The following is a 13,826-nucleotide window of genomic DNA, read 5'->3' as shown; positions in this document are numbered from 1 at the left end:
CAAGTAATCGGCGTGAACCATGGCACCTGCCTTGCTCCTAGCCATGCATTTACACTCTTTACGCTCTGCAATTACACTTCCGAAACACTAGCTGACAGTGGGTTTTTATGTTCCTCTGTGTCCAGTTTCTTCGTAGGTGTTTTTTTTTTTCTGAATTATACAAGTAGCTAAAACTCACTCATTCAGAGGAGGGAACCAGCAAACGTGCAACAATTTTAATTGTAAGGTTAACACAAGACAAAGGTTTCCATCTGGAACTCCTTCAGGGGACTCGTCGCTTGTAAACACTCGCTCACTCTGACTCGCGGCTCTCAGCACAGTTCACGCTCGTCACCGCTACCAAGCTGACCAATCACAAAGCTTGAGCTATGCTTTGTTGCGATGTGTAGTTACATTTTTTGAGAGGTGCATCAGCGTCTGCCACGGCGAGGGCTATACGACCATACGTATGTGCTTGACACAGATGTATACATTTCCAAACCAGTTTCCATACTTAATTGTTTTATCTTCAATCAACTTAAATTAGTAAAAACCTATATGTTAACTTAATTCCTTCATGTTGCCCCAACACAAATCGATTGTGTGACAGTTTTTACAGCGTATCGAAATGTCTAAGTTACTAATACTCTAAATGTTTGACGACATCAACACAATGCATGTGTATATGACTTTAATATAAATATATACATTAAACTTTTATCAATTTTAAACGTATACTGTAAAACCCAACAGTCAACTTTATCAAATGAAATAAGTGTAGTTAACTCAAAATTGACTGAAAGGTAACTCAGTTTTGAAGGTAATGAGTTAATTAAATACCTCATTACTTCAACTTAAATGGAGTAAGTTCATAGTACTCATAGATTAGCTTTTTAACTCAAAACGTTTGTTGCGATTGGTGTCCTCAAACGATTTGAGTTGCCTTAACGTATTGGGTTTTACAGTTCTCAGTTGGTTTGAGTTCTCTTCATTTATTAGGTTTTACTGTGCTTCGTTTACTCAAATGGATTAAGTTCACAGTACTCATTAGGATTAGTTGTTGATCTTAAGTGGTTTGTTGCAAACGGTTTCCTCAAATGGTTTAAGTTACCTTAAGTTATTGGGTTTTTCTGTGCATAAATATATGTGTACAGTACTTCAACCATTTTGTTTCAAAACTTAAATGGTTTAGTGTTATCGGTTTGCTCAAACAGTTAACTTATAAGATTTTACAGTGCATGTATAAACTGATCAAATAATATATCAGAATAATCAATGGGGGGGGGGGGGGTCTTCATGATGCCATTTCCTGTCCAGAGTATTTAATTAGTCAAATAGCTTACTTAAATATAAAGCCAGTCAATACAAACAATAAGGGGCACAACATTGACAAATACTTACCTACAGCTTACTTTAATATAAAGCCAGTCAATATAAACAACGAGAGCCACTACATTGACAAATACACCAATGAAAACACAAGGGGGAGCCACTGGACAATTACACCAGCAGAAAACAGCCTCTTAATGTGAAGTTATAAAGTTTGGAAAGCTGCTCGTCTCTCCCTCGCTGGAGCGTGATGGCTGTGTTTCCTATTAGAGATGTCAGCGATGTACAATGAGGTGCCTCTGGAAAAAAGAAAGAAGAAAAAAAGCCAAAGTGCCCTTCAGTAGCGAAAAGACCCTGCTGGTATGTAGTACACAGTGTCTAATTAGAGACTCCTGCTTCTGGACGGTTGTCTGAATACTCAATAAAGTCCACTTCCACGTATTTAGCTTTTCCTCTCCTGTTTTGAACTCCGTCGTTACAGTTTCTGCGTTTCTCCAAGGGCTGTGTTTTGTAGGGAGATTTTCTGCTCGAGTAGTGCTCAGAATCAGTGTAAATCAATGTAGCAGGCATCCACTAATGTTTCTACCTTCAGGACCTTGTCGGGTATTGATTGAAAACAAGATATGTTGTAATAAATAATATCATAAATAATTGAATGTCTCGGGAGCAGCGGCTCGATATCGTTTGCATAGCTGGTGGAGAATACTAGATGAGGCTTCAGTGCTTTTTTTTAGCATTTCCTCAAATGTGAAGAATCTGGAAAACTGTGAAGTGAAATGTCCTTCGGTTTCTGGAGGTGAATGGATTTCCCAGTTGCATTCTTAGAGCATTAATGCTTTCCGTGATTTATAAAAAAGAAAGTGACAGGAGTGAGTCAGGGATGAATGTAGCCTCCATATGGATGGAAAGGAAATATATTATATAAAGGGAGTACATTGAACACCTTCAACCCAATATTGAGTTCAATAGTGACAAATCCAACTGTTTTAACAGATTAGTTCACTTTCAGAACCACAAAATATGTATTGATCATTTACTCACCCCTTGACATACAAGATGTTCATTTTGTTTTTCATTTCTTTAGTTATAAAGACATCGTTTGTTTTAGGAAAATACTTATTATTTCCATATGGTGGACTTCAATAGAGCTGATAAGTTACAACTTCCAAAATGCAGCTTCAAAGAGCTCTAATTTCTTTCTTTTTTTTTTTTTTTGAATGAGTGAGATGTTAATCTGTCATTTTTTATTAAAATTTCTGAGATATTTGATGGCAGCTTAAATAGGCCTCAAATATGGAGAATGAAGACACATGCATCGCTCAGGTGTGAGTTTTTCAGACTTCAACAGTGCAAAAATCTGTATGGTTCTGTGGGTCTCATCTATTAAATCTGGGTTGCGTTTCCGAAAACCATCGTCAGCCAACTAAGAGTGAAAGTTGTTGATTTGGTGTTACCCAAATCCCTCGTTCCAACGAACATTTCGCAAATTGCGTTGCAAACTTGTACGGTTGCAACTACACCTCTAGAGCTGTAGATAGGAGCATAGTTCTTTGGCTGTGTTCTATTCCAGGTTATCCACCCTATGCCATTTCCAACATTTAAACTTGGAATGATTTAAAAAAACCACATTAAGGTCATCTCTCATAGATGTATTTTACTTTCAAAGCATTTTTACAGTTCATTTTCAGCAGTTTTCCCAGAGATTATTTGCGGCTGGAAGGGCATCCGCTGCGTAAAAACTTGCTGGATAAGTTGGCGGTTCATTCCGCTGTAGTGACCCCGGATTAATAAAGGGACTAAGCCGACAAGAAAATGAATGAATGAATTAGTTTCAGCGGTCTTCATGTTTACAATTTTGTTGCCTTCATAGTGCACTTTAAAAACATTGATGTCATTTTGAACACAGCCATGGCTCATGACAAAAGCTATAGGTGACCTATTATTTAAAAGCGGAATTTACGTTACATCTTGTAAAAAACAAAAAGCATAGCATACGTTAATGCTTTTCATTTATAGTAGGTTATTTATTAAGTATCTGTACAGTATATGACATGCTCTTTAATACGAATGTTTAAATTATACAGTGAAAAAAAGGTTAATGAGAGTTAATAACTTGATTCTATTTCTTTATAATAGCTATTCATTTTAATAGGCTAAACTTTAATTTATTTGCAGCCTTTTCTAATATATGCTGTTTATTATATCCTCTGTAAATAATAATAATAATAATACAAATAATAATAGTAAACTATATTACTGACCGTTTTAACTATTTATTTATAATGAAACAGCTTCAGATGAACATATTTAGGGGGTTGCGGTCTTATCCCTTATTTTAACATCCCAATGTTGACAAGTACAATATGATTTACATAAATCCATTGCCATGTGGATGGGGCCTTATTCCTCGGTTTGGATTGTTTAGAACTGCATTTAAACTGCTTCTTGGAAGTTCAAACTTTTGAGCTTCATTCAAGGCCCAATATATTCAGTACATAGAAAATTCTTGTGGTTTTATGAAACATTTTGTTTTCTAAATGACTAAAGAAAAAAAAGATATGAACATTCCTGATGACAAGGAGTGAGTAAATTATCTGTACATTTGTGTTCTGGAAGTCAACTGATGATTTAAAGGGAACCTATTATGCATCTTTTTACAAACTTATTGTCCCTTGTGTTTGTGTGTGTGTGTGTGTATGTGTGTATGTGTGTATGTGTGTGTGTGTGTGTGTGTGTGTGTGTGTGTGTGTGTGTGTGTGTGTAGCTCAAATACCTCACAGGTAATGTTTTTTAACTTTTTGAAAAGGCCATTTTTAGCCTTTGATCCTAATTTTGGTGACTGTCGCTTTAAATTCAAATTAGCTTTTCAAAAGTGGGTGGAGCTACAAATGACTGTGTGCCAGCATAGTGATAAAAACAAGACTATTGTCCTATGCTATTGAGTGAGAGATTATCACTAATGGGCGGGGCTTTCCCCCTCTGATAACACGAATAGGGAGAATGTCAATTAAAGTGTTTCTGTATAGTGTTTCTATCAAGTGTGATCCAAAAAAATAATTAATACACGTATACAATTAGAAGCTGCGTATATTCACACAGTGTTGCCACACAACTGTGTTTAAACCCATTATAAAAGTCTTTTTTGCATAAAAGGCCCCCTTATACTCAGTTAAATTGGGTATTGAAAGCAACCCAACATCGTTTTGAGTGATTATTTAGTTTGCAGTTCTTAATTCTAAACGCAATTAGCAAATGATTCAATTGTATACCCGTACACTCATCTGTTGGGTTTGCACTTGTGGCCTGTGTATTTTTTGGGGTTTATGAATTGAGCACATGGCTGTAATTTGATCGGGTAGACCTCCCTTTTCCCAGGCCTCCAGTCTGCAGAGCTCCTAGAGGGACTTATTAAGATCCATATTTCTCCAGCAGACTATTTCAGAGATTTACACTAGCAAGAACACCTGGTCCCTGTGTTGCCAAGGTGGTCGTTAAGGATCATGTTAGTTGTTTGCTGAAACAGACTGCAGACTAACACATGTATCTAGTCAAACATAAAACCTATATCTGAAAGGAATGGAGAAGAAGTAATAGTTGTTTTGCATAAATTGATAAGGGCACATTTTGCCCATGTATATATATTTGTTTATTTATTTATTTTTATTTTTTTATTTATTTACATTATATACTGTCATTCTTAAAATGTCAAAAATTCTAATTTTATAAATAAGCAATTTTTTTTTTCAATTAATTTGCATTGTATGTATTAAAAATGATTAAAAAAAAAAATATATATATATATATATATATATATATATATATATATATATATATATATATATATATATATATATATATATATATATATTTAATATTAAGGTTATTATTATTGTTATTAAAATTCTTATTATGTGAATAGGATTATTGTTATTGTAATATAATATTTTATTATTACAATACATTTATTATTATTATTATTTTTATGATATACATTTATTGTTATTATTATTTTATTATTATGCATGTTATTATTATTATTATTATTATTATTATTATTATTATTATTATTATTATTATTGTTATTATCATTATTATTATTATTATTAGTAGTAGTAGTAGTAGTAGTATTATTGCTATAAATATTTTTTATTATTTTTTATAATATACATTTATTGTTATTATTATTTGTATTATTATTATTTATGTTATTATTATTATTATTATTATTATTATTATTATTAGTAGTAGTAGTAGTATTGCTATACATATTTTTATTATTATTATTGTTATATAAATATATTATTGTTGTTGTTATTATAAATATTTTATTATAATATACATTATTATTGTTATTATTATTATTAGTATTAGTATTATTATTATATAAATAAAGTAAATGTTTGTTATTTTTTATTTGATTGTTGATTTTTTTTTTATAATGTCAGTTTTAAAATGTTCGCTTTCATTAAAATATGAACTTCCATAATGACCATGTTAAATAAATTATATCATTTGAATGCATTTATTAATATTAATAGTAAATGTTATTACATTCATTCATTAACTTTCTTTCTGGCCTAGTCCCTTTATCTATCAGGGATCACCACAGTGGAATGAACTGCCAATGTTATTAAAAGCAGCCGCCTATGGCCCCAGGTAATTAGGGGGGCTCAAATAATGCCAAACACCATATTTTAATCACACATCTCTTTTATACATTTTTTATCATAAGTTGTAAAATCTGTCTATAACCATTACGATTTTAATGTTACTCTTTTCAAAACCGGGGTCCCCATGATTAGCCTATATGGAACATTGCTTCTGTACTGCACATACAAATATTAAAATCAAATCACAAATATGGCTAATTAACTGTACATAGTTTGTGAACCTCATTTTTATTTGTGCATTTATTCAATTTTACACAAAGAATATAAAGTTTTCCACCTGAAATATATTTTTAACATGCAGTTTATTTACAAAAGAAGAAATCTACATATTGGTTTGAGTTTTAATGTTTCAATAGCTGGAATTGCTTAGGGCCACCTCTGAATATAATATAATATAATATAATATAATATAATATAATATAATATAATATAATATAATATAATATAATATAATAAAAAATAATATAATAAAATATATTATAAAATAATATAATATAATGAAATATAATATAATATAATATAACATAATATAATATAAAATAATATAATATAATATAATATAATATAATATAAAGTAATGTAATATAATATAACATAATATAATATAATATAAAATGATATAATATAATATAATATAATATAATATAATATAATATAATATAATATAAAATAATATAATATAATATAATGTAATACAATATAATGAAATATAATATAATATAACATAACATAACATAACATAATATAATATAATATAATATAATGAAATATAATATAATATAATATAATATAATATAATATAATATAATATAATATAATATAATATAATATAATCACAAGTGAATAATAATACGGTTTACATATGAACCAGACAGGTTAAACATCAATAAAACATATTTAAATGACACTGTGTATAGTTTCACATTTCCTTTATTACTCTTGTCAGATGTAGCAAGTAAATCAGCAAGTAGATCAATTACAATTTGCTTCATTTTCTTCTTATTTTTCATCATGTTTAACGAATCTTAAACCGAAAAAGCTTCTGACTTTGTTTTGAGCCTGTCATTTCCGAGGTCTTGCTGTCCTGCTCTCTGTAGGCAGATGTCTAATAGGAGAAACATCTGTTAAACCTGTAATATGAGCTCACAAGTAACAGTTGGTGCTCAGAGCCAGAAAGATACAATTTCTGTAAAAAAAACAAAACCCAAACCTTAGTAACCGGCAACTAGTGATGCAACATGACATTTAATGGTTGGTTGCATCACTGGTTTCATTAATGCTGCAAGCCAGGGTATCCATTTAATGAAGCATTTCGTAATATTAAAACAAGTAGAAGGCTATTTAAATAACTTACTCCCGCTATGAATGAAATCTGTAATTAGATAATATCTCCAAGACATAGGTGAAGACTAGCTTTTCATCTAACCAGGTTCACTGGAAAATCTTGCTTTTAGCTCCACTCTTGCCTCTATCGACACTCCAACAAAATTCCTACAGTATACATACAAATCACTGCAGTTTCAAGCGGAAATGAACTGAATGAGCAAGGAATTTTTCATAGTATATACTATAATATTTTTTTCTTATTATTAGTTTTATTTTCAGTAAAAGCAGTTGTTTTTTTTAAACCATTTTAAGGTTAACCTTATTAGCCCCCTTAAGCCATACATATTTTTCTTTGCTTGCCTACAGCAGGGGTTCCCAAACTTTTTAGCCCACCACCCTCAAAATGACAATGCCAGTGACTCGCGACTGCCAATATCCTTTGAGGTGGTTATAAATACAAAAGCCTTGCATGCAATGGCGCACACACACCATAGACCCAAGTCTATTCTTCATTTTTTTTTTAATGTATGCTAGTGCTGTAAATGGGCCAGAAAGTTTAGTATAGGGGTGTCAGACATATAGCCCGCGGGCCGAATTAGGCCCGCAAACGAATTTAATGCGGCCCGCGAGAGGATTCTGGGAACATATATACTTCTGTTCCAATTCTGTCCACTAGATGGCGCATTAGCAAACTGTCATTTAAACCGATCCAGAAGCCTGAATCAGCGTCAGTTTGGCCCCGTTTACACTGTCAGTTAAATGTGACCAAATTCCGATTTGTTGCTCAAATGTGACACAGTTCGGATCTGTTCTATAGCCGTGTAAACACGAAAAAAGCGTATGCATTCGGATATTCAGAGATCGGTTTCAGCCCTCCTTCATATGTGGAAATAAATCAGATCAGATATGTGACAATGCGACTGTCATGTAAATGGGCAGATCGGATTTATTAAGGCATTCCGTTTGATATGTTATTAAACTCACGACAATGTGGTGCTTCTCAGTGGTTTAATGACACAGAAGAAAGAGCGAGTGTGGAGACGCCAGCGTGGTAAACAACAACAACAGAGGAAACACGGAGGAGGAAAGAAGACAGTCGCCACAATCTGCTCACACTAGACCTGAGATCTCTCTCGTACCCACAAATTACTCTGAATGGTGGAGGACACCGTAAACAATAGGTGCAAGCTGCGATGACGGCCCTTTCTCAACTCCGCCTCAAAATCAGTTTAAAGTTGGGCGAACTTCGTGTTGTAACTTTGGCTTTTTGTTGCTCTTTATACACGCACTGCGGGCTACACATAGAACAACTTTATTCTCTCCAACAACAGCAGTGCGCACACAGACAAAGGCTACATCTTTAACTACACACACACACATCAGAGCTATACCATTACATAAACTGCATGGGGGTAAATCTGGACTGAACCATTCACTGCTTAAAGTATGTTTCAAAACTGTGGGAAGCCCTGCACACTGAGGTGTTCTCACAAGGAAATGTAACAATTTTACATGTGGTTAGTTTAGTGGCTATTTTGTACGAGTTTAGTTGCATAAAAATTTACCATTTGAAAAAAGAGGCGTGGTACCCAACCACACCCCTAACCCCCCCCCCCCCCCCCCCCCAAAGTCCCCCCCCCTCCCAGTCCGGCTCATTCCAGAACAAATTTTACTCCATGTGGCCCCTGAGCTAAAATGAGTTTGACATCCCTGATATAGTAACTATAAACGACTATTATTTTTCTTCATTAGGTTATGGATAAAATAGTAATTCTTATGGTTTAATAAAAATAAATAGATTTTTTTTAAATAGCCAGGCAACCCCCCCCCCCCCCCCATTCATTGTCTTGTGATCATTTGAGGGTCCAGACCCCTACAATTTTTTATTATTAATTTTAAAATAATAATAATTATTATTATATAAGCGTTGCTTTTTGTGAATCATTTTAGGATATCGGCACATTCATGCCAATACATAGAGCACAGCACAGTAAATTTAGTAAAGTTGTGACATATGGCACAACACCACCTCATCTTTGTTTAACACGTTTACACTTTAAATCACCATTATATATATTACATTAACAGCAGCCAGAAACAGTTTAGTCTACAAATTTTAAAACACACCCTCAGTATAAAATGCAGGACTGAGGATGAGTCCAATAATTCATTATATTTTTTTAGAATAATATTTTGTTTTAAGAACGCAGTGATTCATGCAGGCAATAAAAAAAGGTATGTGAAGAGATCAGTGTGAATAAATACCTTCTGATTCACAGGAGCCAGCGGCAGGTGATTTTCACACTGTTTATGGGATACCGGTGGAATTTCCTCATTCCATAAATAAGCGATTTTGATTGACTACATAATGGCATTCCGGATGGGACGCAACACCACACGGCACTGATCCAATTACCCAAGTCTTTTGTTAGCCCTAGTTTGACTTGGCATTGATACATGCCCCAAAAGAATGTCCTGCATTTGTAGTATCAGATTCTAGTGGACTGGATGGCACAGACAAGACTACGGTCTGCTCTTACACTGTAATTGGTGTGTAAATATTCATAGGGTTGTACATTTTTCCTCTTTTAGGGGGAGGTTAACCACCACACGCTCCATTTCAGGACTCTTCTGGGGCCCGGCGGTACTAATGTGTCTTCTGCCCTTGGAAATGAACATGCACAAACGCACACACACACACAAACACACACACACATACACACATGCACGTGCTCACTGCTCAGGGGGCACTTTAACATAATTCATAAATATGGATAACTTTCTGTCAGGATTTTTTTAGGTCTGCCACTTGCCCCCCTCAAGGTTTTTGCGGTGCGTTTCCAGCTCATTACCTAATGATTTTATAGCTTTGGTGTCTGATTCATGTTTATGGATGTGAATTGATAGCATGCAGTGTCCAGGTTTGAGAATGTGCTTGCTTGCGTGTGTGTGTGTGTGTGTGTGTGTGTGTGTGTGTGTGTGTGTGTGTGTGTGTGTGTGTGTGTGTGTGTGTGTGTGTGTGTGTGTGTGTGCGTGCGTGCGTGTCGACATATGCTTGACTAAATAGGGAAAATAATCAAATAATTATGACACTGCTATATGGTGAACATACAAATGCAGATATTATAGTCTTTTATAAATAAATAATAATAATAATTATTATTATTGTTGTTATATATATATATATATAATATATTATATATTTACTTGTGTAATGCCCATATTCAATCATTTACCATTTTCATATATTTAATATTATCAATAATAAATGTATTATAATATAATAAATATTTAATAATGGTGATTGAATAACAGTTACAACTTCTAAATATAATAATTAAACTTCTAAAATATAATATTGCAAAAACACAGAAAAATATTAAATAACTAACAACAATAATAATAATAATTATTATTATTGTTGTTGTTGTCGTTATTATTATTGATAATATAAGTATATAATAATTAATTTTTGTTTGACTTTGATTTGACTGTTGATTTGTGTATTTGAATCTTATTTAAATAATCAGTTTAATAAATTTAGTATTTTAATTCTCAGTTTAATCTCACTTTCATTAAATATTTACTTGCGCGTCCATATTTAATAATTCATCATATTCATATATTAATGTAATCAATAATCAGTGTTATATAATATAATATAATATAATATAATATAATATAATATAATATAATATAATATAATATAATATAATTATAATATTAATATAATATAATATAATATAATATAATATAATATAATATAATTATAATATTAATATAATATAATATAATATAATATAATATAATATAATATAATAAATATTTAATAATGACGATTGAACAACAATAAAAAACAATAAAAGCAATTAAAATTACACTGATTATAAAACCAATGGAAGTAAAACCTATTGCGCAACAAAACTTCTAAAATGTAATAATTCAAAACAATAACAACAAGAAAAACAACATAAATAATAATAATAATAAGAAGAAGAAGAAGAAGAAGAAGAATTAAAATAAAAATTATAATAATAATAATAATTATTATTATTATTATTGATAATTTAAGTATATATAAATTATTTTTATTTGACTGTCGACTATTTCTTTGAAAATTCTAAATTTTAAATCAATTTAACATAAAAAGATGAATAATAATACTTTAAATGAATATTAAAATATTCATTCAATTTCATTAAAATAATGTCTATATTTATAAAATGATCATTTTTCATATATTTAATAATATCAATATTAAATGTTAATATAATATAATATTTAATATTAAAACACAAATTAATAATAATAATAATAATCACCTTGATGACTAAACAACAATAAAGAACAACTAAAACAGTTATAATTACACTGATTATAAAACCACTGTAAGTAAAATGTATTACACAACAAAACTTCTTAAATGTAATTGTGTTAATTTGGTTTTTATACTTTGGACAATATTAGCGTATGTGAGCTTGCCATTCGACTGCAGAATTAAATCTAGAAAGCACAGTCACATTACTTATTGAAATAAAGTGTGAATAAATGCTGCTGTGGATAAAAGTCACTGTGGCTTTTTTGGCCTTTTCTCTTATTTTAATTTGCATATTGTAATAAGAGACTGAGAATTTGAGACAAATTGAAATCCGGAAGAATAGTAAATTTGCTCTTCCTCGAAGCAGAATGTAACTAGGTTTTCCTGTCTTTTTTTCTTTTCTTTTTTAATATGACCAAAGGTCTCGGCTGTTGAATTTCATACTACATTTTCTACAGCGCTGATGACTGTAGTTCATTCTTTTTCATTTTTGTGAGCTGCTGAATATATTAACTATCCAGACTGAGGGGGACATTTACATAACAATGTTTTGAAATAAAAATAGACAACTTTGTGTTCGGTTGTTGATTAACATGAAAATTGTGTTGTGGTGCTTTCCCAGTACTGGGTTGCGGCTAGGAGAGCATCCGCTGCATAAAATCATATGCCGGAATAGTTGGCGGTTTATTCTGCTGTGGTGCCACTGATAAATAAGAGACAAAGCCGAAGGAAAACTTTGTTCAGTATGTCTTTAAAACAATACTACTAATGTGTTTGACATTGTGTGTGTGTTTTAAAGCAAATGCAGATCTACAGGATCTTATGTGCGCAGACATGTAGTATTACTTTACAAAGCCATATCCCCATTTTACCTGGTTCTTACCATTAGCTAGGATTTTCTGAGTAGGAATGTGTTTTATAATATATATATATATATATATATATATATATATATATATATATATATATATATATATATATATATATATATATATATATATATATTGTTTATGTATTAGTTTAGTCACAAGATGGCACCAAAACAGTCCAAACCACAAAGCTGACAGAAACGAAACAGCTGATGGAGTATACACTAACCTGCGCATTATTCAGACACAAGATGGCGCCAAACAGTCAAAATCACAAAGCTGACAGAAGAAAACAGCTGATGGAGCATACACTAACCTGCGCATTATTCAGACACAAGACGATAATTAAAATTTTATTTGTGCTGTAAAGTTTTTTTTTAAGTGTTTCTTTCAAAATTCCCCAAAATTGTATAGTGTACTTTTTTTTACAGTATACAGAGTGTGAAACAACCCTGTGAACTGTAATACTGTGCAGCATTAGATCCACAACTAGAGCATCTGGAGAATTATACCTTTACAGTTCACTCGATAAATCGGTGAACAAGCCCCGGTGTCCATCCGTCATCCCACATCACTCCAGCCTAGCTTTCCTCCGCTCTCGTCTCTTCGGGCCTCATCATAGAGGAACAGGCAATCGCTTTAACAAACACCTCTGCAATTTGAGGCCGAGCGGCTCTCGCCCCCTCCTCGTCTCGGTGCATGTCATCGGCGAGACTGACAGCTAATGATGAAATACGAGCCGGTGATTTCTCGCCACCCGTCAGTGTGTGCGAGTCCTCAGACCCCTGGAACAGATGTGCTGGAAGATTTGTTACAGCTCGTAACTCGTCCAGTGCCTCGGGCCGCGAGCGTCAGCATTCCCTCCTACAGGCCCTGCGAGCGAACGCTGAGCGTGTGGGATGAACACTGCACTGACTGGCAGCGGCAAACGGGACAACACAACCTCTGCGATTACACGCAACACACCGAGAACGAGAGACAAGCATGCTGAGTATAATGCAAATCCATTTAATTAAAATAAAGAAAATAAATAAATAAAACAAGGCTATGATGTTCTCTGAGCATAGGGTACATGACTGTCATTAAGATTGTACTAATGCCAGTTAAAGCCACACTAAAAAAAAGTTTCTGCCTTAAATTTGAATAAAACTATAGGTAACAAGTCGTTTCAACTATTGCATTGCACTGGGTGAAAACATTAAGATCAATCTTGTGTAAATTAAGAGATTAAAGGGATTGATCACCCAAACATGAAAATTGACTCATTGTTTACTCCCTACGGTTGCAAATTTTTAGGGTGCTTTCACACTTCAATTGCCTGGACCGAACCCAAGT

Source organism: Danio rerio, chromosome 24 (assembly GCF_052040795.2).
Source record: "Danio rerio strain M-AB ecotype USA chromosome 24, GRCz13ab, whole genome shotgun sequence".
Taxonomy (NCBI): domain Eukaryota; kingdom Metazoa; phylum Chordata; class Actinopteri; order Cypriniformes; family Danionidae; genus Danio; species Danio rerio.
This window is presented reverse-complemented; position numbering follows the sequence as displayed.